This window comes from Melospiza melodia, chromosome Z, assembly GCF_035770615.1.
Source record: "Melospiza melodia melodia isolate bMelMel2 chromosome Z, bMelMel2.pri, whole genome shotgun sequence".
NCBI classification, from domain to species: Eukaryota; Metazoa; Chordata; class Aves; order Passeriformes; family Passerellidae; genus Melospiza; species Melospiza melodia.
The window spans coordinates 54,957,375-54,983,655 of record NC_086226.1 but is presented as its reverse complement, the minus strand read 5'-3'; the positions used below and the strand labels follow the sequence as shown (position 1 = coordinate 54,983,655).

At 40.6% G+C, this 26,281-nt stretch overlaps 1 long non-coding RNA gene across 1 annotated transcript; it reads right to left on the bottom strand.

The window, feature by feature from the left end:
- Positions 1–2,096: 2,096 nt before the first annotated feature.
- LOC134432192 (uncharacterized) lies at positions 2,097–25,790 on the bottom strand. Its single transcript, XR_010031253.1, has 5 exons — positions 25,719–25,790; positions 14,966–15,119; positions 9,274–9,476; positions 8,077–8,199; positions 2,097–5,336 (listed from the first exon to the last, which is right to left on the bottom strand). It is a non-coding gene; the product is annotated as an uncharacterized LOC134432192 (long non-coding RNA).
- Positions 25,791–26,281: the final 491 nt, after the last annotated feature.

Genomic DNA, 26,281 nt, shown 5'->3' with positions numbered 1-26,281 from the left:
AACTGCAATCTTTAATTATTATTCCTTGTGTTGTGTGGATGAGAGCACTCGCCTATTTTAGATCTTGTTTGAACTTCTGTGTAACTTCTAAAAATAATTCTCAATGCTACTTCAATTTATCAGCAATCAAGAATCTACTGTGGCATTTCACAAACTCTTTTAATACTGTCAATTACATACAATGGTCTAATTTTGCTTTTAATTTTTAAAGTTGCCTTGGTCACTTCTAGCTTACAGGCACTGACATCTGTGCTTTTCTCCAACAGACCAAACACATCAAGTGGCAATTCCTCACGTAGGTAGTCAGAGATTTCATAGCACATCAATCCTTAATCTTCTTGTTAGTCCAGTAAATAGATGGCAATCCCTGAGCTTTTTTTCCAAACCGTGTTTCTCCGGCCTTTGATCACACCATTAACTCATCTCTGATCCTTTCCAAAGCAGGACATGGTATTCCTGCATAGTATAAATGAGTGATTTTATGGAACTCAGACACAAACAGTGAAACATTTATCTGCTGCAGTTGTTGAAAACTTTCCAGATTCACAGTCTTCCTCTGATCTGTTCCCACCTGTAGGCATGGGATGAGTTTTAGGTCTGTGACTAAGTTCCTTCTAGAAGCTGTGCTAAGGCAGATGAAGGAGAGGGAGGGGATTCAGGGCACCACGGCTTCAGCAAGGGCATTCAGAGGGTAGTGATCAATGGCTCAGACCTCTGATGGACATCAGTGACAAGTGGGATCCCTCAGGGTCAATAGTGGGACCACTGTTAATAAATTTTTTTATTAATGACGTAGACAAAGGGATCAAGTGCACCTTCAGCAAATTTGCAGTTGACACTGAGCTGAGTGGTGCTGATGACACACCTGAAGGACAGGATGCCATGCAGAGGGACCTGGACAAGCTCAAGAACTGGGCCCGTGGGTACCTCATGAGGTTTAACTAGACAAAGACCAAGGTGCTGCACATGGGTCGGGGCAATCCCCAGTACCAGCACAGGCTGGGGATGAGCAGATGCAGAGCAGCCCTGCCCAGAAGGACTTGGGGGTGCTGGTGGGTGAGAGGCTGGACATGACCCAGCCATGGGCACTCCCAGCCCAGAGAGCCAAACGTGTCCTGGGCTGCATCCAGAGCAGCGTGGGCAGCAGGGGAGGGAGGGGATTCTGCCCCTCTGCTCTGCTCTGCTCTGGGGAGAGCCCACCTGGAACCTGCATCCAGCTCTGGGCTCCCAGCACAGGGAGGACATCAATCTGCCAGAATGAGTCCAGAGAAGAGCCACTAAGATAATTGGAGGGGTGGAGAAACACTTTTGTGAGAAAAGGCTGGGACAGTTGTTTCTTTCCAGCCTAGAGAAGGCTTTGGGTTGATGCTATTGTGACATTTCAGTACCTGAAGGGAGTACAAGAAAGATGGAGAGAGATGTTTTACAAGAACATGTAGTGACAAGAAAAGGGGGAATTGATTTAACTGAAACAGATAGATAGTTTTGATTAGATATTGGAAAAAAATCTCTTTTCTGAAGGTGGTGAGGCACAGGAACAGGTTTCCCAGAGAAGTTGTGGATGCTCCATCCCTGCAAGTGTTTAAGGCCAAGCTGGATGGATCTTTGAGCAACCTTGTCTAGTGGAAAATGTCTCTGCAATATGGGCAGAGGGAGGGGGTTGGAACTACATGATCTTTAAGGTTGCTTCCAACCCAAATAATTTTTTCATTCATCAATAAACCCCAGTAGAAAGCATGTCATGTTAGTTTACAGGTATTTTTATAGTAAGCTTATGCAAATTGTACTACAGGCCACTACTCTGATTTCCACATGTATAAATGACCCTGAACATCGTAAAAGATTTTTGTTTGCTAGCACACAAAAGGAAAGTTGAGATGAATGTATTTCCCACAGGTGTCCTTCCACTCAGTGCATGTACCTTTTCCCCTCATTTAGTAACTCTCTTGCATGAGGTTTTAAGAAGCATGTTTTTAAACAGCCCACAATTCAGCCCACTGGAACTTGGTAAGGAGACTGAAGGGGGCTTATAAGTAGGATAGCCAGGTGTCTGTGTGATAGTATTTTTATGTACAAATTAATGCTTTCAGATTAGAGGTGTTTTTTTTTAAAGAAGCCAAATCTAGAATGTTTTTGAGTTTTTTAAATACAAGATACGTTGAATAAATTTTTTATTATCCAGATAAATTTGGGAGCTGGTCTTTACACATTCATAGGTAAGTCTGGCAGAGTAACTTCGTCCTTTTGTAGGACAGTGGAATATTATCAACACAAAAAGGATATTTCATAGCAACATGAGGCACAACCTAGTATATTCAGAGAACAATTTACTATAATCAAAGACAGTTACAGTTTTGTATTTTCCATGTAACTTTTCCTGAAGGAATGATAGTAAGAATGCAACATTTAAAACAAGAGCACTGTTAAGACCTTATCAGTTCTGAACAGGATTAATTTTAACGATAATTCCACTTGCCTACACAGTGTTCTTAGATGTGAAAAAACCCCATGGGATTAGGCCAAATATTGTCATGGTAACTAAAAGAGAGGGAAATAACTCTAAAACAGTTTCCAATAAGCAAGAGCAGCTACCATTCCATCAGTAGCCTTCAATAGAACGTGACATCTGTTTTTCATTTGTTGTTTCTAGGCTTGAAGAAAAGCAGGATAATTGGAAATAGTACGATGTTCCGGGAACATATTGAATGGAAAGACTCTTAGTGCTTTTTAAATATTGGTCTGTTTATTTTTAAAAACAACTAGCTTGTACCTTCTTTCACCATTTGGAAATTGGACAAGTTAGTCAGAAAATTTTCTGGACTCATCTATGCTCAAGCAGTGAAAGATCAGAGCAAGCTTCTTGCTGTAATAAGAACTACCATTTAAAGTGAGAAGTGGAGGACACCTATTTTTGGAAACTGAGAAGATGTAAATGAATTAATTGTATGAAATTATGTGATTACTTCATATGGGGGATAAAGTAACCCAAAGAGGAAATATGTACCAGTATTGGTGTTTTCTGCTTCTTTTATTCAATACACCACTGTGTCTGAAACACGAATTTAAAATAGTACTCATAAATGTACTGATAAGAAACAAGCAGACAAAAATCCCGTTGTGGAACTTGAAGTCGGGGGAAAAAATTGGAAAAATAAGTCACAGTTTTTACCAGCAAGGGTAGTTACCAGTGAAACAGTGTATAATTGAATTTTACCACACATTAAGTATTTAATAAACTATTTGGAACATTTCTAAGAAGTTGATCATGAACTGTTAAGTGTGCTCTACCCAGCATTAGAAAACCTTGTTTGCTCACCCAGGCTAGACAAAGCACACACAAATAAAAGCTCTTTTGTCCTATCAACCCATGAGATGTTTATACACCAACTTATCAGCTAAGAGGTTGATTTCAGGCACTCACAGTTTTGCAGTAGGAGCTCACAAGTTAGTTTATGGTTAAAAGCTTGGACATTTGGTAGGAGTTAGAAAAAGAGAAGAAACAATGATTTTATTTTATTTATCCTGAATATTATTTAACTGTGTCTTCATAACAAGGAAGCAGAAAAAAAAAGAGAGAATAATAAAAACTTAAAGCTTACCTGATGTTTCCTAAATCAAAATTCTGAAGGATAATACTGTATGAAAGACTTGTTGATATATGCTTTGTGAAAAATAATCTAAATACATTTCATACACTGGCCACCTCTGCAGCTTCTTGAAACCTCACATTTCAAGGTCTGATAAGGGTCAGTACAAAGGGTGTTGCTTCACTCACTTGTAATTTTTTGTGAAAAGGTCATGGCACCCAAAACACTTAAGTCAAGAACCAATAAAGAGTAATAAACGAACACCTTTCAGTTTGTAAGATTAATCAAACCAAAATACCCCCAAAACCCAATACATCACCAAGGCAAAAACCTCACAGATCCATTCCCAAACCATTTAAACTAAAGCATTACTGCAAAATGGCTAATTTCATGGGCAATGTGCTACTTGTGCTATTTTTCTCTCTTCATACTGACAAAAATGTAGCTATAAATTATTGTTAGCATCAATTCTTCCACTCCTATTCATTCAGGTAATCTCTGGGGCAACACTAGGGTGGCCAAATAACTATAGATAATGTGCTAGATGCAATTTCCAATTTGAAAGCTCCACTGTAGGAGCACTTTTCCAAAAGGAACATATAATAAAAATAAATTTATTTCAGGCTGCACTCTGTATTTGAAATTATATACTGACATCGTCTTACGCATGTTTGGCACCTGATTTTAGTGCATCCTGATATCTTTGACCTTGCCCACTGCTGAATTGTGTGATGACATGACTCATATCTTTTGAATTCCCTGGCCCAGGATCAGGTTGCTCATGCGTGTAATCCATGCTGTTCCCAGATATTCTCCAGGTAGGGATGATAGAGAAACTGCTGCTCAGCTTAGGCTCACTGTCCTGCCTGCTGAGGACACTGTTATTATAACAGCTGTGTTTACCAGCTTTCCAGCAGCCAGGAAATTTATAACATTAGGGCAGTTCAGGTACAGTCATATCTTATTAGTGTGCACAACAGCAAAAACAAACTGCAAGTCATAAAAATGCTTGAGTGTGGGGGTCTTTGTTTATAGAGACATTTCAAAAATAAAGCTCACTTATTCTTGTGACTATTTGTCACAGCAAGGCCAGCCTTAATTTTTTTTCCCAGTTTTATTTTTCCTTACCTCTCTGCTGGTTTGAGGCTTTATTACCTTCAGTTATTTGCCTGAATAGCAACTTCATACACAGAAAAGACAGCTAATAGGCAGTGACCATCACTAATGGGGGGCAAACACTGAGGAATTTCATTCTTGATGATTGACCATCAAGTACATGGTGGTTTTGTCACCCTCATGCTCATGTCAGACTGTATGAATCTGACCTGCTAGGCTAGGGCAGGTGAAAATTAGTGAGCATGAGGCAGCCTACATATGGGCCAGGTTCTCAAGGAAACTGTCTCTCCAGCCCATTGTCCACTGGCTCACTGCCCCACTTGCAGCTCTCATTACTCACTGACCTACTGCCCCTCTTGCAGCTCTCACTGCCCACTCCATTGCCTCCAGGAGTCAAAAAACAACATGGGGAATGTCTATGGATGTTTTCAATCCCTGCTGCTTCAGCTCCCAAGAATGCTGGTGTTGGAGAAGGGGAGAACTTATGGTTGGAGAGGAGAAGCCACAGGCACAGCTGTAGTTTTTTATTGCTGTATTGATTCGAGGACCAACTTCAATATGTAGAAATAATAATAGACATAGAGATGCCAGCTGTGGAAATCTTCTTAAATAGCTGGAGATTATGTAGTAGGGCTGGAAATGAAAGAGGAAACTGATTTATTCTCACTGTTCATTACTGCAATTCAGAGCAATTTTTTAAGGTCACTATCTCCCGTTCTAAGGGAAAATGCAAACATTAATCTTCATATACTGTATCTTGGAAACCAGTGTTCTAGACAATTAGTTTGCTATCCTCTTTTTATGTGTAGTCTTTTCATATTCAGCAAGAAGGATAGTAGTCTAATCATCTGTGCTGTACATATGGGCTTGAGTACACACCACAGTTTAAACAAACAGGAGATGATTGCTGTCTTCACATTGATGATACCTTCAGTATGCTTTTAGGGTCAACTTTTATTCATTTCAAATAGTGCTTCTATTATTAGGTCTAAACCCACAATAGTACAACAGGAAACTCACATCTCCTGCTTGGGTTGTACAGAAGTGCTTGTGGTAAGACTAAGACGGAGATGAGTACAGGCCATCTTTAAATGTTTGCCTTTTAGGACAGATTCTGATGTCCCTGTTAGTCAGGGCACCTCTAGCTTACCTGTCCAAAGCACTTCCCTTGTGCATTTCAATGTGCAGCTATATTTTGACTAAGGCGTGCATGTCCCATGTACCATGACCCTGAAGACCTAATCTTTGCTTTACAAGGGAATTTAGATTCACCAAGCAGGAGCCCATCCTTCTCTACATGGAACTGAAATAAACACCACCAGAGACAGTGAGGGAGGTGAAAAGCACTGACTTCTGACTTCCGTTTTGTCACTGTGAAAATATCCCTCCTCTTAGACAATACGAACCTGTGTAACCTCTCCCACTGCCAAAGAAACATGGAGAAGATGTCCCACAATACCAAGAAAGACTAAAAGCTCAGGTTTTGACTGTTCTGGTGAACCTAGAGGATGTCACCAATATTTTCAATATGATGGATAGTGAGATTTTTCCTCCTTTACAGTATTTGGAATTTCTTTTCTGCCTTAGAGGTCAGACTAGAAGCAATAGGTTTTCTCTGCTGGAGATGATGATAAGTGAAGTAGAAGTCAAGCCACTCAAGGACAGAGACATGCCCATCTTAATGATGTTATATACATGTTAATTCCTGATATCCTAAGTAGCTGCTAAATAATCACATGATGCTTCAACAGCATTAGTGAATAATATTTAAAGGACACTGAAGAGACAAATAATGTGCAGGTGGTAGATAAGAGCACCAGTTAATGGCACAATTCCTGGACAGTCTTCATATGCTCTTTATAAACAACCTTTCCCTGCAAAATTCTTCTTCCTTGATGCATTTCATATCAAAGACAAAAAAAATTAATGCATCAGGAGCAAACCCTCAGAAGTCTAATCAAGGCTTATGTGACCTTGTGCTCACCACTCCATCTTTCCAATGGTTCTCTGTCCAAGCCTGGCTCCTTGAGTTTGCCTGAGCCAAATGAACTGGGACATTTGCAAGACCAGGTCTTCCTGCAGGTCACATTTCACTTTTTAACCTTGGCCCTGATGGTAAGCCAGTGTCATGCAGGATCACAGCTCACTTGCTACTTGGTAGAGCCCTGCAGTTGTGGTTTTCCTCTGGCCTCTGAAAGATAGGCCACCTTTCAATGCTTCATCCCTCCCTACTGGCTGCTCTTGCATGGTTTGTGGTTTATTCTCTAAATGTCTGTGAGAAGATTAATAGTGTTACTGCTAATGGCCTCCTGGTAGTAACTCAATATCCACAAGGGCTCTCAAGGACAGCTTTTCTCACACCCACATGCTCAATCTAGAGATGACAGAGAGAGGAGAGGGTAACTAGGGAGGCAACTCCCATCCCTGAGCTGCCTGTGTCCCTCTGCTTGCATGCACATACACACATACATGCACAAGCCATGGCCACCCCATATCCTTCCACCAGCCTGCTTGCTTCCTCACCTTTTATGCTCTCCAGCCCTGTACGAAGCAGCCCTGCAGAGAGCACCACTAATACTCATGGTGTTCAAGGAGGGGTCCCCGTGGGCAGCCAGCATTCATAACAACACAGAATTAACTACTCCCAGTCATCATAAGCAGAATCATTATGTGTATCCCTTATCCAAATATTAAGAAAAGGCTGAATTTAGAGCAACAGTTTGTAAGCTTAAATAAAACTTCTGTGGACAGCAGTGGTCCCAGAACTTGTGTAGACTAGGACTGCTAGAGAATCCCAGGAGACCCTGACAGATGCAGTAAGCAGAGTCTGAATCAATTTAGAATTAGTCTTTGTCCTCTCTTAAGTTTTAAGTATAGTGAGGAAAAAGCACTCATATTCCACTTTTGGACAACACAAGTGAAAGTCTGTGCCTGGCGTGCCCTTAAATTTTCCTGCACAGAGTCAGTACCCACAAAAAATAAAGTCTGGCTTTGTGTTTTTTCTATTCTGATAGTACCCACTTGTCTTGTGCAAAGCAGACCAGGGAAACAGCATCAAACAGATTATAAAGCTAACAGCTACCCCCATTGGCTGCTGACTTATACGGAGGATCAGTGATTGGTACCAGCTGGAGATTTGGCCACTGGTCTGCTTTGTGTAGCACTTCTGCTCTTCTGGATCAACCAAAGTGACTTCTAAAGTTATATCTATTTTGTTAGATATAACTGCTGACAGAAGAAAAAGAAAATGAAGAAACATTTCTTGGAACATAAAAATGCTTTGTTTAGAGTTTGGACTTTGAAATCACAAGAACATGCAGAATCTTCATGCAAGTAAGAATTCTACAAGCTTTGCATTTGTCTCTAATCCAACCTCTGAATGTTGTTCAGATGGAATTTCAAGCCAGAGCTTCTGCATCCAAGAATTCTCTTTAATTCCTGGCTCAGGATGGACAGACTAAGAGTGCTTTCTCCTCACCATCTCTCTGAGTGGCAGCTGAAAACACAAGAGAAATGTTATTTTATGTCAGTTGACAAGAGTTGTGTCTTGTGCCATTTTATGTTTTGGGTTGGGTTTGGGTTTGTTTTTTTCTCCTTGATAAATCAAAAAAGATCACCCAAACAAGATGATCCAGAAGGAAATTAATTTTTAAAATATCATTTCACTTAAGCAGGTTCCTATAGGGAGGCATCGGGAGGTGTGACAATGAGCCACCTAGCAGCAAACATGGAGAAAGGCTGCAGGGAACCAGAAGCAGGTCCAAGGGCAGAATTTCTCCCTTGCACTCTGCTCCTGCAGTACTCCTCTGTGGCCAGAAATCAGACGGTATCAGCCCTCGCGTGTCCTATCCAGATGTAGTTCTGTGTCACAGCACTCTTAAGTTCTTCACCAAACATACCTTTGATATGCTTGGGGAACAGAAGTTTACTTCTTGCTCACCTCAAGACTTTTGCTGTTTTTTTGGTTGAAAGAACTTTGAGATAATAGCCTATGTGCAGTAGTGTACATAACCATGGGATGTTCAGGGAAACAGGCATTGGTTGTAACTCTCTTGTAACTCAAAGAGAGCACATCTACTCAACAGACAGTACATTCATCAGTCACTCTTACTGCATCCCTTCACCTGGAATCATGATTTTCTCTGGCAATGTGCCTTGGGAGCAATACAGGGAGGAAAGCATCCATCCATCAAAGACTACAGCTATTTTGCCCATAGTTGCTTCACCAAGAACTTTCATGTCAGAGCTGAAACCAGGCTGCCCCTGGATCTGCAACCTCAATTCCAGGCCTATCATTTAGAGAGGAGAAAGAGAAGGTTGGTGTGAGTGGGAAAAATACACTTATTTTGAAAAATAGAGGTTAAAAGTTCTGCTCTGTGGTCTGTTAGCTGAATATCAGGATTTATTATCAAGTATGGCAGTGTAGCTTGTATCTAAGAGAGATGCTGGAGATTAAGAGAAGATAATTATTTGGATTTGTCTCAATTTTTTGCTTTGCAGACTGGAGGCTGATGAGCTTATAACCTAGGAAAACATGAGAGACACAGACTAGAATCTCTCCAACACTCACCTTAGAAAGTAAAGCAGACCCATGACCCCTGTAAGGTCAATGGGAGTTTTTCCACTGACTCTAGTAGAGTCTGGACTTCACTCTGAATTTTCCATTATGAAGGCCAAATTTTCCCCTCAATTTATGAAGCAAGGTATTTTCCCAGCTTCAGTGCATGCCATCTCTTGTTTTCAAACGATGCATTCGAAAGCTGAAGTACACCTCTGTGAAACAAAGAGCAGGATAAGAGGATTAAATGAAATATGCTGATATCAAGGGTCATAATGTTCACTTTGTTTGGTAATTCCACTTTGTGGCCAATATAAATGCAAAACATAATATCTCTTGGAGATGCGATGTAGTCTTAGAGAAGGAGGATCACTGACCTTATGTTCAGGATGAACAAACTGACATGAGCAAAGAAATCCCATGATGCCTATCTCCCATTAACTGTTTGTTTACAAAGTTAGCCTTGTATGTTTACTTGAGAAAATAGTAGATTTTGAAAGAAAGCATTTCCATAATTCTCTGCAGTTCTGCTGCTCCTGCAAGTCCATCAGGATATCCAATTCAATGGGGTAGGAGCTCCATTTTTAATATATTACATTTTAATTAGAATAAGCAACTGTCTTTTTCTTCTTTTCATGTTTTCAGGCTTCATGGCAATAGTACAGAAAATATCATCTCACAGATCTGGAGGATTCAAAATTAAGAATGGCAACAACATGCAAGACCCTATTTTTTTTTGACCACTTTTAAACTTTTGAACTGCAAATGCTTTAAGGTCCCAGGACCAAGTACTAAATATGTCTTTAATTCTGGGACCCCAGGGTTACTTTGTGGTACATTAGCACTTTCAATTCTAATGTGATCATTTTCAGCCTGAGGCTGAAACAAACCATTTATGGGAGCATACTAAGCAGTTTGATCCTTTGCTCACCAGAGAAATGAGTACAGTGATTAAAAAAAAATCCATACAACAGAGCCCTGGATGTACATAAGCTAGATTGTATGCTTAAGAGCAAAGTAGGCAGGAGAGTACATGAAAACATATACTTGGGCTCAATGGCTCTCAATGAGCATTAGAGGTCACAATGCAAAAAGCAATTCGACATGAGAAATTACACTGATGTGATAACAAAGTTAATAAGAGCAATGAGTGTATAAACAAGGAAGAAGTGATTAGGAGAGGAGATTAAGGTAATTTTATCTCTCTGTACAGTGCAAAATTGACTACTAGGAGAATTCTTCACAGCTGTAAAATATCACTGAAAAATCCCAAAGAAACTCAAAAGTCATATTAGGACTGAAACAAGTAGAGCATCTTCCAGACAAAACCAGAATAAATTTTCCTTATCTTCTCAGAAAATTTTGGAATGCTCAGAAGAAAAAAATCCAAACAAAAAATCTCTCAAAAATAATCAGAAAATACAGTACATAATCTTTGATACAGTGTTCTTTGATACAGTGGACAAGCCAGCATGTGGGAAAAGGTCCAATGTATTTAGATAAAAACACATCTTTCCTTACTTGATCCAAGATCAATGATTAGACACTGTTCTAAGGGGAGTGACAAGTATTTGCCTCTCCCTGTGTTGACTTTAGGTCTAGCTGCCTGACAGAAGAGCACACATAAATAAAACAGAGTTAATGGAGCAAGATATAGTCATAACTAGATGAAATGCAATGGCCTGTGATGTACACAAGGTCAAACTAGATGATCTAATTCTGGCCTTAAACTTCATAAATTGTTTCTCACAGCTGCCCTAATGATCTAGTTGCCAGTTTAGACTTGAGTTGGCTATGAGTTTTCGACACCAATTTCATTGCAATCGCAGCATCCAGGACAATTTCAGGGCCAGAAGCACTGCAGGTGTCTGAGAAATGGTTTGTACCTGGTGTCCCATGCATGTCAGGAGTGGCACAATGTAGTGATGCATGGCACTTGCTTTTCAGGATTTTTGTTTCTGGAGTCTTCGTGGTTTCATTGTCCTGGCTAGCTTGTCCCCAGAAAGGTGCATGTTTCAAAGAATCTGATTTTCCAAACTGATTGTTAGGAAGCCTGTGAGCTGGTACTCATATCTGTGGGGCTGTACATGTACCTAGGCATAGCACTGCTCCAGGCCACAAGTCCCTGCAGAACCTCTATGGAGCAATACCTAAAACCAGTTATTTTAGGTAGATGGAGGCCTGAAGGCTGATTTTCTCATTTGAAAAACAGTCTCATTGTTTACTACATCAGCTGGCTGCACCTTGCTGCAGGTGCTTTGTACAATGGGGAACATGCTTTTCTTCTCCATCCCATAAAGCTCTCCCATTTATTAGCATTTTTGTGCAGAGTGGTGTACTTGTTGAGGGATTCAATTTCTGTAGGCATCACAACAAAGATAGATGTCCATCAAGTCTGTTAGAAATTAGCAATATCCTTTCATTCAAATTTAATCACAAGTGAAGTTTAACTTGCATTTGTGAAGGATGAGGCATTCAGATATGGTTTTATGGTTACAAAACACATGTAATGATTTTGATACTGGAGCCAAAAGGACATCATCAGACAGGAAGAAAATTGTCTCCTTGGTAATATTTAAAATACTTTCAAAACTAAATGCCTTGAGTTGATGCGTTCCTAGCTCCTGAAGGGCATAGTAAATTCTCTAATGTATTGGAAATTATATCTAAATGCAATCAGCAAAAGCACTGGTACAGTTTATTTCCAGATGAGACCTTGAAATTCTGCCGTATTTTTCAGATATCATTGTTACACTATCATCCCGTTAATTAATTATTTAACACAATTATCCCTTCTTGCCCTCCATAAGAGTGAGCAGTTTACTTAGTTATACACAAAATCATAGGCTGATACAATTTGCTGACTAGAAAAATCACTGCTGGTTTTTTCTATTTATTTGTGTAGAAACACATGCATACAGACACATTTGGTCTTATTGCATAGCTGATAAACGATAATTGATTTACAAAAATTTTCTGGATACTTTACTCTAATGTACCATTATACTAAGAACATGCTGATTATACCAAAAAGCACAGAAATTTAAATGGTACTTGTGCATCTGCTTATGTGTATATGTGATTTTCCGTGCTGGTGTAAAATGCATGGGGTATTTTTACAATTGCAAATATCTATTGCAATTAAAATTTAAAATAATTAAAATTAATAAATAGTGAAATAATAATTATTTTTTAAAATAAATTACTGAAAAATATTTAGTTATAAAATTATGCGACATACCACAGTTCCAAAATACTTATAGGTATAAAATGTAACAGCAAAAACTAGATGAAATGTAATGGCCTGTGATGGATCCTTAAACACCTTTTTGATTACTAATGCCCCATTTGATTTGAGACTTGACTTCAGGTAGTCACCTCATTGCAAATACTTCTGTGGGCTTGCTTGGGACAAATTAACACATTTTACATACAAAAATGAAAGGTCCTGGGCTTTGGCACACACTCTGAGCCATGCCAGAGTGAGACAACAGAATTCAGTCTAGTTTTGCTCTGCTTTCTTTCCTCTACACTACAAAGGCATCTGTGAAGGAAAGTAAAACAATCTTTTTTAGAGGTCCTTAAAGTTTTTTGAGGCACATCAAATATGCAGTAACAATTGAATTGTACCCTAAAATGTCAGCAAAATTTTAATTACAAGAAAGAGAATCTTAAATGTATCCTTTGCCATCAAAAAAGTGTAATTAAAAAAAATCTTATCAGAAAAATGCACCAAATTTCAGAAACCGCCACTGATTTAACTAATGATGAAATCCTTCTGAAAATTATAGTCATATGCTTTGATAAACATTATAAAATCTATTATTACTAGGTCCATTACTAGTCCTTCTTCATTCAGTGAAGATGAAGTACTTTGGGAAAATTTAAGGAAGGAAGAAAATCTGTTGTGAATTAAAATTCTGGAAAAATTATACATCTCCATAAAATTTGTTATTAAGCAATTTTTCTTGTGAATTTTACATAAGGAAATGAAAATTCAATCAACTCTGTTTTATGGATTTAATTACTCTTTTAAATAGTTTGTTTTCAGTGGTTTTACTAGTTTTCAAATACTGAGAAGAAATTATCATATGCTCATAATAATTTTGCTCTTTTCCTTAAATCAGTATTTTCGATTAGCAATATTTCTTTCCCTCTTTTCTGTACAGAGACATTTCTGACTGACATAAAGCAGATGAACTCAGCAGCCTGTTCCTACGCCCTTAGGAGGAAATGAAAATAAAAGGCCAAAACAGAGAAAAAAATATTTCAAACTGCCGTAAAACAAAATGAAGCTCTTGGCAAGAATTTGTGTAATATATCTAGCAGTTTTAAGATTGTCAACCAAACCTCACTACTTTTGTTAATCTACTATGAACCTTTGTCTTTCTGGTGAGATTTTCAGGTTCTGTGAACAATACATGGAGATTGCAATGATGGCCACCTCTCCTCTTCAAGCTCATTTCACCCATCATTACAGCTTTGGCACTAATTAGAGGGAGCTAATAGATAAAGATAAAATGCATTTACTAATATGGAAAGTACAAGACTTTATTGGTGTACCAAATTTTTTGGTAGGCAATTTTCACTTGCTGCAGACACAATGAACATTTTCTCTCAATTTCAGCTCTAATATAATTTCCTTCTATAGTATTTCTAATAATGTTCAAAACTATCATTCTCATAACAACTGAGAAAAATTAGATAGCACCATGTAATTTTAAATTGCATTGGGTTTTTATTTAAAGGAAGCCTTTTGCCTCTGTTTTCCCCATTTACTTGGGCAAAGCAGTGTTTGGAACCTGTTGGTTTTGGAACCTCTCTGAAAGCCAAGTGTCTGCTAAGGAAGGCAGGAGTCTCCCTTGGAATAGAAAATGTAAACTCCCTCCCACTAAATTATTAGAATTTTGAAATTAAGGGGGTCTTAGGCGAAGAGATGAGGATAGGAATAACATTTCTTTACTGGTGTGTATGATAAAGCAAACAAGCACCCACGGCTGCGGCACCGACACCGAACAGGCCCCGGGCCCAGTCCCGGCCGGCTCGGCCGCGGGCCCTTTCCCTGCGCTGCAGTTCCGGGCACGGCCGGCAGGGGCGCTGCTGCTCCCGGGGCGGGGCGGGGGCGGGGATTCCCCGCGCCTGCAGGGGGCGCTGTGGCGCGGGCCGGGCAGCGCGCGGTGATGGCGGCTCGGCCCGGCCGGGAAGGGAGGGAGGAGCGGCTTCGCCTCACGGCCCTGGCGCAGCCGATCCCGGTGCCCCAGCAGGGCTCTGAGGAGCACCAAGCCGGGACGGCAGGGTCTCGGCAGGCAGGCAGGGAGGGAGGGAGGAGCGGCTTCGCCTCACGGCCCTGGGGCAGCCGATCCCGGTGCCCCAGCAGGGCTCTGAGGAGCACCAAGCCGGGACGGCAGGGTCTCGGCGGGCAGGGGGAGCGGGGCTGCAGAGCAGCGAAAACTCGGAGCGGTGCTGAAGAAGCGGCAGGGGCAGGGCAGAGGCTCCCAGCAGCGCAGGGAGAGGCGAGCTCAGGATCCCGGGCACCCCAACAGTCGGGGATGGGTCCCTCTATTAGTGAGGGAAGTGATAATAAGGGCTCAGTTCAGTGGCTGCTCTCACGAGCAGAGGCTCACCTCATGCCGAGGGAGAGAGAGAGAGAGAGACAGACAGACAGACAGACAGACAGAGCAGCTGCCCCAGCCTCATCCCTTACCTGCCCAATTCCTGCGGTATCTCTGACCCTCGGAGAGAAGCTCCCAGAAAAGAGAAGTGCAACCAGATGCTGTCCTCCTCCGAGCTTGGCCACTTCTTTTGCTTTCTTAAGTACCCAGTTGTTAGTGTTTCCTAGCAACTTATGGGAAAAAATTCTGTAAGTAAAAAGGAACAAAAGGAAAGACACATAACTCTCAACAGAATCCTGCACAACTTCTGGGGTGTAGCAAAAAAAGTTGTAAGCAGCTTTGTGATTACTTTGACAAAAGATGCTCCAAAAGATGTTGTATAATTTGAGTGTTGATGCGCCAGCTGGCTCCAGATGTTTGCATTGTATTGCTTTTTAGGAATGGCTGTGCAACCATGCATGACATCCCCGTCTCCCTGGTTCTACTGGTGTTACTCTGCCTCTATAGATATCTGCCCTCATTTTCTGGTGATAGTTATGAGAGGTGGAACTACATGATCAGCAGACCACATGATACTATAAAAACCACAGGAATAAATATATGAGTTTAAAGGAAGCATTGGCTTAAACTAGTGTGTCAAATGCAAATGTAATGGTGAGTTGCCCTGCTCGTAGTTTGGGAGATATGTAATAATATTTTTTTTTTGTTGTTTTGGTATTGTGGGTACCGGAATTAAGAAAAACTTTTAATTCCAATTATTAATAATTTTGCTCTAGTCCCTTTGCTCTACAGTATACAGGGTTATTAATCAGTATGAATAGCAAAATAATCTATTTATGATTCAGTTTATAATGACAACACACTCCTGAGCTGTAGGTACTATGTCACTGTACTGAAAGAGCACAATGTTTATGTCAAACCTTCCTGGGATGGGGCTCATTACTCGACAGTGATTATTATGGCAAATATCCCAGTATCCTGCAGCATTTCTACATGATATTCTCCTTACAGAAAGAGGAGGCAATTGCTCACATATCTGAGATGAATTATAGCTTCCCAAGATCAGATGGGAATAAATTAGCTGTCTGGTAAATACAATTAAGGTGGCACGCAATGTTTATTTAGTGCATAAGATAAGGAAACTCCTAGTACAAATATCTCTATATTCAGAATATTATCACTGTATAAATAGCTTGACAAGATGAATGGTAGCTTTCTAAAACAGGCAACATATAAACTGGCTGCCTTATGCCTGTGTCAGATTGACTCTGTTAGTCTTATCTACAGATGCTTCTGATCCCTTGCTGGCTCGAGCACAAGTGACCTGCACAGTGTGAAACATCCTGCAGCTTCCCAGTTACTTAAGACAATCAAATGTTTCTTCACAGAAACCTGATTTTTTGTCGTTACAGGTCAGGTTTATCTCAGGTTGCTAAGGTTTTTCACCTCTTCTGCCTGAGTCATTACACATGTCCTGCTGAGATGGATTGTCACATCTGCAATATTCTGCATCTGCATCCTCCAGTTCACCTAACTCATGTACTCTACATGTAGTTTTGGTTTTTTTTGTTGTTGTTTATTTATCTTCCCAAACTCAGAGCTTAAGACAAGTGAACAAAGAAAAAGACAAGTGGAGGACACCACAAAAGCATCAAGAATAAGCAATGCTCTTGTTCAACAGTGTTTCTGAAGACAAAAAACTCAGGCTACATAAACATGAAGACTCCATCTTACTTTGAATGAGAGTAGTTCTTTTGCAGAAAGATTTGTGGGATTTACTATTCATTTGTCTCAATCCAATCCCTTAAATGATTTCTGATAAACAGGTGATTTTAAAATGTTTTCCTGTGGCATAAGATGCACTTGTCCTCACTCTTTCCTGCTATTTATTGATTATATTATCCCCAGAAATCAGTCTGGCATCCACTACCGACTAAAATCTTTGTTCATTTATCTATAGTATTTATGTCTATCTGGTGCATTGAGATAACATCAAGCCCGCCAGTTAAGTAGCTATTCTCAGTGTAAGCCTCTGTTTACAACTCTCACCCAAAAAATATCTTCAGAAACACCAGTGAAGTGGCTGTTCTCTATTACTTAGGTTGTTTTTTTTTTAAACTTGCTTTTGTTTTTAAGGATAATTATGAATATTTTGTTTATGCACTGTGGCTTGTGCAGCATGATGGTAACAAACAGCAGCAAGCTTTGTTGGGTTTTTTTTTTAGGGTTGTTATCTTTCTTTCTTTCTTATTTGTCTAAATAAATTATGTAATAATTTGCATGACAACTGGCTATTGGCATATATATTTTTTTCTATCCCAGGCTTAAGAAGCTTCTGGGAAAGTCAGTATTTTGTTTGTTTTTGTTTAAATAAGAACATACTCCGAACATATATGAATAAACATGTTGGAGCTTAAAAGGAGCTGCAGTTGTATTTAAAATTCCAAAAGTGAAGACAGTGTTGAGCTGTCCTGCCCATCCATGCAGAGGGAGCATTTTCTCATTTGACTTACTATGGAGACAGGATTTATAAATGCATATACAACACATTAGCAACCTGTTTCTCACATATAATCTACAGGTTTGAAAGCTTTGGGACATGATCATCTTTCTGTATAAGAAGCCTGCTAGATTGTAACAGTACCACCTGAAGCAAAGACCTTCACCCTGGGAGACTTTGGGGACCACTGCAAAGCAACAAAGGGACCTGAACAGAGATTGTACAATCTGCATTTTTTTTTTCCATCTGACTTTTAATAGGGGAACTATACAGTAGAGATCCATTTATATCTTCAATGTAGTTCCATAATTTTTGAGTTGCCTGAAAAAACTTGAGGACTTTAACCTGTCATTACTATAACAAACACCTAATTGAGATTTTTTTTTAAGTCACTTTGGGGATAGGACTTGAGCATCTGGGTAATTTCAAAGAAAATGGCTCGATGATAACTGAAAGTGTGTGAGCACAAATATTTCTCTTCCATCACTTTGTGTACTTTGTGCATTACATATTGCTACAGTCCTTTTCACCAGAGATTCCAGTAAATCCTAAGCAAATTTTATATGAGACAGAAAGTAACAAATAGAAAAACAGTTATGCCAAAACCATTAAAAATTTCAAAGAAGACTCAAAGAAGGAAGAACATGAGCTATTTAAATCCCTTTAATCTCCATTTTAATGAGACTTTTATTTAAGATTGAGTTTGCATGAAATACCTGGAATTTCATTGTCAGGTCTTTTTTGTTCATCAACAAAAGTATGTATTTTTAAAAAAACAATGACTAGTTTCCCTTCAGAAGCAATATTTTGTAGATACTAATGTTAAAAATCATTGTTAGCATTGCAATTAATATGTCACAATACATGAGAAAGTCTCATTGTCAGCAATTGTACTGCTGAAAATCAAGTGTAACTAGGTGAGTGGTTGTACCCTGACTGATCAAAGGTATGCCAGCTCCAGGACCCATTTGTAGCAGGTGTCTGGAGAAGGACAAGGACAGGAGGAGCACACAATAAACTGTCTTTTTCCACCCTCATGTGGGATGTAAACCAGTTGTTAGAGTACCTCCCCAGTCTAATGGTGTCTTACTTTTAAAATTTTTTCAGCAGTTTTTTTTCCAATATAATGTCCAGCAATTCTTCAATCCATTTTCATTCCTACTGCCCACAAGAAGCTTTGGTAATGTTACACAGCTAAACTGAAGAGGGTTATCTTATTTTGTTGCTTCCTGTTTCCTGTTGCTCTCAGCACCTACATCCTGAAAAATGTAATCATGCAATATTCACCTTCATCATACCACTTGGGATTTGTCAGTTTTTCATTTTATCCTCCTGAGGTCTGAAAACTTAGGACTGTATTTAGGATGCTACTGAGGCATTTCTTTCATGATAGCTGCTGCAATAACCAGGGCTTTTTTGGCCTTTCTTTGAAATGAGTCCTGTTCTGCAGTACTGCTTGGGATAAATGCAACATTTAAGGAGTAAGGATTTGCTGAGGGACTCAATGATATTTTGTTTCTTCTCTATTCCTGCCTCTGTTGGTGCTGGCAAAGCTGATGAGCTTGATGAGCAACTCAGCAGTAAAGTAGCCGTTATCTCAGACGTAGGAAAAGACATACATTTGTGTCTAGAGTGTCTGAGGTTTCTTTCTGGTGGAAACCTTATATCTCTTGGGAGATTTTGGCAAGCCTCGGGTGTGTGAATGCTCTCTATGCACAGCAGTCCGATTAAGAGCCATCTGAAAGCCACAGCAGGATTTCCACTGACTTAAAGGAAGGCTTAAGGAACTGTCTGACAGTGAGGGAACACCAGTCGATAGTGCACTTCTCTTGAAGACTAAGCACACACTATCAATTTTCATGTTATGAAATTTAATAAAGGCAGCATGAATTCTTTTGTCTCCACTTCTACTCTGCATGCAGGTGAAATGCTTCTGTTTTGTTGAACCTTGTATTGTTTGTTCCCAGAGTATGACTGTATTTTGCTATACTTCCTATAGCTGTAATTTTTTTTGCTTTATTGTACAACTGCATAGAAACGACCTAGTTCTTCACGGAAATAATGCATTTTTAACAACAGCAAGTAAAAGACAGTATTAAACTGCATCACTGATAACTTTTTTTTTTTTTTTACATTCTGTGTTATTTAGGGTTTTTTTAGAATTTTAAAAATTGAAATAGAACTCCAGTGGTAACTGTATGAACAGTTGTGATAAAGGGATGAATAAGCATGTGAGAAGGCAATCTTTTCCTGAGCATACTGCTGTGACAGGCATCAGTGAAGCGGCAAGGGGCAGAGGTCCTTGTGGTAGTGGCTCACTGAGCTCATTCAGTGGCACCACAAGCAACAGTAAATACTAATCACTGTGCAGATAACAAGTAGAATTGGGTTTGGAAGAACTGCCAGGTAAATTATCCTGTCTTCAGGGTGTCATTTATATGGGTGTGTTAGCGCATCACAACAATTATTTAACTGAGGAAGGAGGAAATGAATGGAAAATTTGTTCAACAGCACCCATGCTCATTCAATCAAATCATTCAGACTGGCATTGGAGCACCTGAACATAATTAATCTCTTGCAAGTCTCACCAATTGCATCAAAGAAATTTTTACCACTTATTTCTGGAGAGAGGTGAAAGATATTCATTATAGATATTCATTACAGATCTTCCTTCCCCGGCTCACAGTGAAATAGAGCAGTGAACCACTGAACCAGAAAATCAGTTTATCACAATCTGTACAAGTGTCAAAGCATGATACACAGTATTCTTTAAAATAAAAAAAAAAAAAAACCCAACATAATGTTCAACTAAACAAAACAATAGAACAGCTTGGTCTGCACACTTCTGTATTGAAAGTCCCGCTGTGTCAGAGACAACTGAATGAGATGCAAGGGCTTACCAGTGCAGAGCAACAGGTTGGAAAAATCTGCACTGTGTCATGTACTCCAGTCTGAGGCAGAACAGTTGTCCGTTTGTTTGATCTGGGAAATATACAAAAATGTACATTTGCTTTGAGGTGTTCCTGGTGGCCTGGCTCAACTGTGACCTGCCCAATCCAAACTCAGAAGATCCTTGCCTTGGTGTGAAACACATAATATCTTGTCTTCAGTCTCACAACTAAGTAAATATCACTGGTTTTCTAGTTGTATTTTGATGCCTCCCATCTCAGGGAAGGGAACCTGGCTGAACTCCCTCTGCCTGGCTTATGGCTGTGTATCCTCTCTTTCTGAGGTCTGGCAGCAACTGGGTATACCAATAATGATCTGCTACAAAATAAAACACAGCCTTTTTACAACATACAAAAAGTCTGCACTTTTCTGAGAGTTATAGGCTTGATCCAGCACCCAACATGGGTGTGTCAGCCTCTTTGAGAATGGCTACCTCATCAGTGGCTCTATGTTAGCAACTGGAGCTCTACCTTTTTAATCCCTTGTCAGTTGTGTTCCTTCCCAAGCCCAGAGCATTTCTCATTTGAATAATCACTTTCCAATAGTTGAATGAATAAGAGTTAGTTGCAGCCCTCTGCACAAATTATCACCCAATGAATGCAGAATAATGCATTATAAGTAGTACTCTATTGTATTTATTGTATAGATACTGATATGTGTTGAATTTGGCCTATTTAAAAGGCACTTTCATGGTAAATCATCTCTCTTGACAAAGTCTTTATGTCAGAGAAGAAGTGGAAGATGCAGAAACTTAACTTTGGGTAACCAGTAAGAGGGAGGTGGCCAGCATTAACCTCACCTAAGCACCACTAGAAAACAAGCTGATGTGTATGTCTTGCTCACCAGGGAATTGCCAGATGCAGGGTGAGAATGGAGGCCAGGTGGCAGTTGGCAGTCTTTTTAGAGTAAAACAATAAATCTGTGCTGCATTATTTTCCAAGATGCTGGCTGCCCACATAGATTTAATCACTGGTATGTTTTGAAAAGAAGATAACAGAATGGAAGGGTTACCTCAATGTGGCAGTGTTACTTAATGCTGTCAGTGATAGAGCAGGTAACCATACAGCCAGAAGGATCAATATAATAGCAGGTGCACTTTTCTGCCTTTCACTAGGACTGCTGTTTTCAGTTTATATGCAACAGCTTTGCAAGCATTTCAAAGTACTGATAGAGACTGTCAATTTCAGGGATTATCAGGCTGGCTCTGGCTCAGTTTCTTAGTCTGGCATGAGATTATCTAATCCTCTCCCAAATATTTTAACATTCAACCTGTTCCACTGAGATTCCTGGATTTTGACCTCAAAAGGCAAAACAGCAGCAGGGTTTGATGCCTGGGCAGGGTCTCAAAAGACATTCCCATTGCTCACATCACAGCCCCCACTCTCCTGGTTTGGATTCTACAGTCCTCAACAACTCCAGTTCGGCAGTTGTATGCTGCTAGTTGTGTGGAGGCTAGGCTAGTTTGTTGGTGCCACTGACTTGAGATCAAGAATGTTCATGTCCATTGGCTGTATTTCTGTCTTACTAAGAAAAATGTTAACTTTGTAAAAAGAGCTGGCAGCCAAATTTGCCTTACGTGCCATTCTGACTTGGAAAGCCATTTTTGGACCCTGCCCCAAGTCATAATCACATAGGTGTTTAACAGCAAATCTATTCTAAAAGTAACTACTAAGCAATTTGTATGATGGTGCAATAGAATTTTGCATAGTTTGGGAAAGGTGCATAGTTTGGGAAAGCTGATATCTCTTTCATATTGCAAACATTACTGATCCCTTCATAATTTTCTAGTATGAAAATCTGTGAGGTTGTACAACACAAGATGAGCCAAAAGCACACTGTAACAGCTTGTGGATCACCTAGCTCTTGCCAGAGTGATTAGACTCCCACTGTCAAACAACCCAACAACAATTACTGCCAATAGCTATTATTTTAACCAAGCGAAGTGCATATTTATTCCGTGGCCTCTGCAGAATTGAAGGCACCATGTTTAGTCTCCATCTGCTTTCTCTTATCCAGGACTCTTTAGATTTTGGGTTGCTAAAATCCCTTGGTGCTAGTGACATTTGCACACATAATTTCCCAAATCACAAAGCAGTAAAAAAGAAAATTCAAAACAGAAAGAGATGACCTGAGCTTATAGTGGATCATTTGCAGAGACTTATATGTGTAACTGCTTTGAGGACGTGGAAGACAAATTCTGTGCCAGACTCCCTGCACTTTGGTTTGAAGTGGGAGAGGGGAGCAGGGGGTATGAGATCCACATGTTCATTTTACTTTGTCTCCTAATGCTTACTGTTCCTGGCTGTGATGTTTCTTGAAATGTTAGTTGTAGGTGATGGGCATGTCAGTGATGCTCTTAATAGACTAATTCAACACAGCTTAAAAAAAAAACCCTTAATGAATAAAGAGACACTGTTAGAAATAGTGAGCAGCTGCAGCAAAAGCATGGCTTGCATGAGGAGTGCAGGACTGCTCCTCTGCCCATTTGGCACCACAGTGTCAGTATATTTCTCCTTATGCTGATGTCTGGCTGTCAAAACCAACCTCAGCAAGAGCTATGAGAACGCACCTGGCTGAGCAGGCATCTCCCCCCGCAGTGGTGAGGCACATAGGTGCAAATACTGCTACTGCCATCCAGCTGGTCACCAGGATGAGAAATTGAGTCAAACATGAGGTGTCTCCAAAGAATGATTCATCTCTAGGACAAGCCATAGATTTAATAGATGCAATAAAACCAGGACAGATATTACATTATGCTACTGAAGGATTTATCGGTTGCCATGCCAGGTTGAAGTTAGACAATGTCTTGCAGAGACAAGATGTCCATTTCTGGTTCATCTGGAAGTCATCCACCTCACTGCTAGCTGACCTCAAGCAGCTGCACAGAACATCCAAAAAAATGGCAAAGACTTAGATACAGGGACAAAGGCAGTCATCAGCTCACTGCACTGCAAACAACATCAAATTGCCTGAGTGGCAATGAGTGGCACCTCCCAGCCAGCATGTTCCCCCAATACTGAGGGTGTGCTCCTGAGGTCATGCACCCCTTATCACAAGCACTAGTCTGTGCATGCCAAGACAGGCAGTGCTGCAGGTCTCTCATTGGTGACTGGGTGCTTTGAATTCATGGCAGCACAGGAATATGGGAATGTGGGCAGCTTGTGCCGTTTTTGATGAACAGAAGGACAGGAGCCTGCCATCACAGTGATTAACATATTTTCCCACTCACCGCAGACCAAGACCATGGCACATGCTGGAGATAGATCACCTCTGCAAGCATACCATGGGACTGTCCCAGTTCACCACAGAACAAAAGGAGGCCTATTGTTAGCAGTTCACCCAGCATTTGCCAGTGAAAAGGAGTTATGTTCGTCACTTCTATCAGGATGTGAACATGAATGAGCCAAATCAGTTCAGACAATTGAGGACAGGGACATCTTGTTTGCCAGGACTGTGCCCAACAGTCACATGAGGCTGAGGGCCAAGGCAAATGCTCTCCTCTGTGGGGGCAGCTGTGTTGAAGCTGGTCTGTCCCTGGCATACGGTGGGGCATGATGAGGGAGGGAAACATCTGCATTGGGCCATAAGACACAAGCGTGCTGAGAAGAGATGTTCCCATGTTGCTTCTCAGTGGATACCCCAGGCCTTTCAGCCCTACTTGGGGCCCAAAGACAACAAGTTCAGCTTCCATCAGCTTTGTAGGCTGTGCTGGCTCCCATTTCCATGTTTTTTCTCCTCTCTCTTACATGGACAAAGCATACTGTTCACCTGCTCTCACACATATTGAGAGCATCTGCTGTCTCTGCAGGGCTCAGAAATTAGAGGACACTTACATGTGCAAAAACCAATTGGCAAAGAGCTGTCTGCTTCAAGGGTGAAGTTGATCGCCTCTGCCAGATTGGGAGGTTCTGACCTGCCAAATCAAGCTGGGGAAGAAAAGAGCTTCAGTTTAAATATTACACCGGTCCAGGGCTAGTAGTACTGGGTAGAAGGGCAACAGAAAAGTGGCCAGGAGAGGAAATTATTTTCCCCCTTTGATCAGCTATCATTGACCATTTGTAAATTGCTTTCAGATTGTGAAGCAGAAGGTGATGAATGCCTTGTTATTACTTGTGCAGCCTCAGCTTTCCAAAGAAGGAGCTGGGTTACCCTGAACAGGAGACTACCCTGGGAGTTACAGGTATAAATTATTACTCGCACTCCTGCTAATCATCAATAAATTACTCAGCCATTGAGTAATAATTACTTAACCATTCCCAACAGTTCCTAACTGGGCTAACTGGAGAACTCAGATTAATGAACCAGCAGTCAGCCCATGTTGCAACACACTGAATAGCAGTATATCACTTTTTATGTATTTAAATTAACTGTTTCAGAAAAGAAATGCAAAGACAAAAATCAGGATAATAGTGATGGACCTGGACTTTCCATGACATTAACAGTCATTGTATCATAACAAAGAACTGCTAGGCCAAGAAACGCCTTCTTCTATGTTGGAAGTGCTCAAAATATGTGTAAACAATTTTCCAAGTATCAGTTTTGTCTTTAAGGTCAGACAGGAGGACAGCAAAGCTACATGTCTAATTTTTACAGCATATTTTATACTCTTACTCCCTGATTTTTCTTATTAATTTCTTCTTCCCTTGCATTTCATTTAATACAGATCACAGCCGTAAAGAGCACATGCTCTTTAGTTCAAATTGTTATTCCTTGTTAAAATGCATTTATTTGCATGATGTGATTATCAGTTAAAAAAAGTAAAACATTTGTTTTACTCTCCATTGTTTTTCTTATGGTCTTTTTAACTGGTATTCTTTACTCAATCACTGATAAAAATGGGCCCAAGCCCTAAAATCTTCCAACTCTCAAAAGCCATGGGTTGCTGAAGAAACTCTGTGTCTGTTGTGCATGTCAATCTATGCTCTAGAAGTTGAAGTATGGGGCTCTTAGCATAAAAATTAATTAGGTAGTTCTTCAGGTGTTTACTGCAAGTATTTTTCTTTCTTGCATGAAATTTTTCCTGCCAGAACCAATGGTTTATGACAAATATTAATAAGCTGCTTTGGTAAGCAAACCTGGGAGCTGGTTAAGTAGACTCTGCCTACCCTGTTCTGAGTAGATTCATGATTTTTTTTCTTTTTGTCCTTTATAAGGCCATGGTTTGTTTGTTTTTTTTTTTTTTAAACATGAGCTTTCTCACCATTTAAAAAAGAAATTATTATAGCAATTAAAAATACCAATGGGAACAATCAAGAAACACTGTGAACCCCCTGGAAGCAATACAGTGATCAAGATGCTGTTCAAGTTATATGAATCGTTTAACACAAAGACTTCTTCGCTATGAAATCAGGTGTGGAAATTTGTTGAGACTTAGCAGTAGCAGGTCCAGGACTTACATTGCATATTCCTTGCTGACCTGTTCAGTGTTTCACAATTCTCTGTGAAGTGAGTTGTGCTGCGGAGCTAAGCCGCGGAGCCGGGCCTCGGAGCTGGGCCGCGGAGTTGTGCTGTGGAGCTCTGCCGCGGAGCCGGGCCTCAGAGCTGTGCCGCGGAGTTGTGCTGTGGAGCTCTGCCGCGGAGCCGTGCCGCGGAGCCGGGCCTCGGAGCTGTGCCGCGGAGCCGGGCCTCGGAGCTGTGCCGCGGAGCCGGGCCTCGGAGTTGTGCCGCGGAACTAGGCCGCGGAGCTAGGCTGTGTAGCTGTGCCGTGGGGGTGTGCCGCGGAGTTGTGCTGCGGAGGTGAGCTTCGGAGCTGTACCGCGGAGTTGTGTCGTGGAGCTGTTCTGTGGAGCTGTGCTTTGCTCCCTTCCCTGCATTCTGCATCCCTTGAAGAGTCTTTGTTACTACCTTAGCAGCTCTGTGGTGCCAACTTGCTGCTGGAGAATTCCTGGAACTCTGAAACCCCGGATTTTTAAATTCTTAATTTCCAAATCTCTGTATTTTTAAACCCCTAGACTCCTGT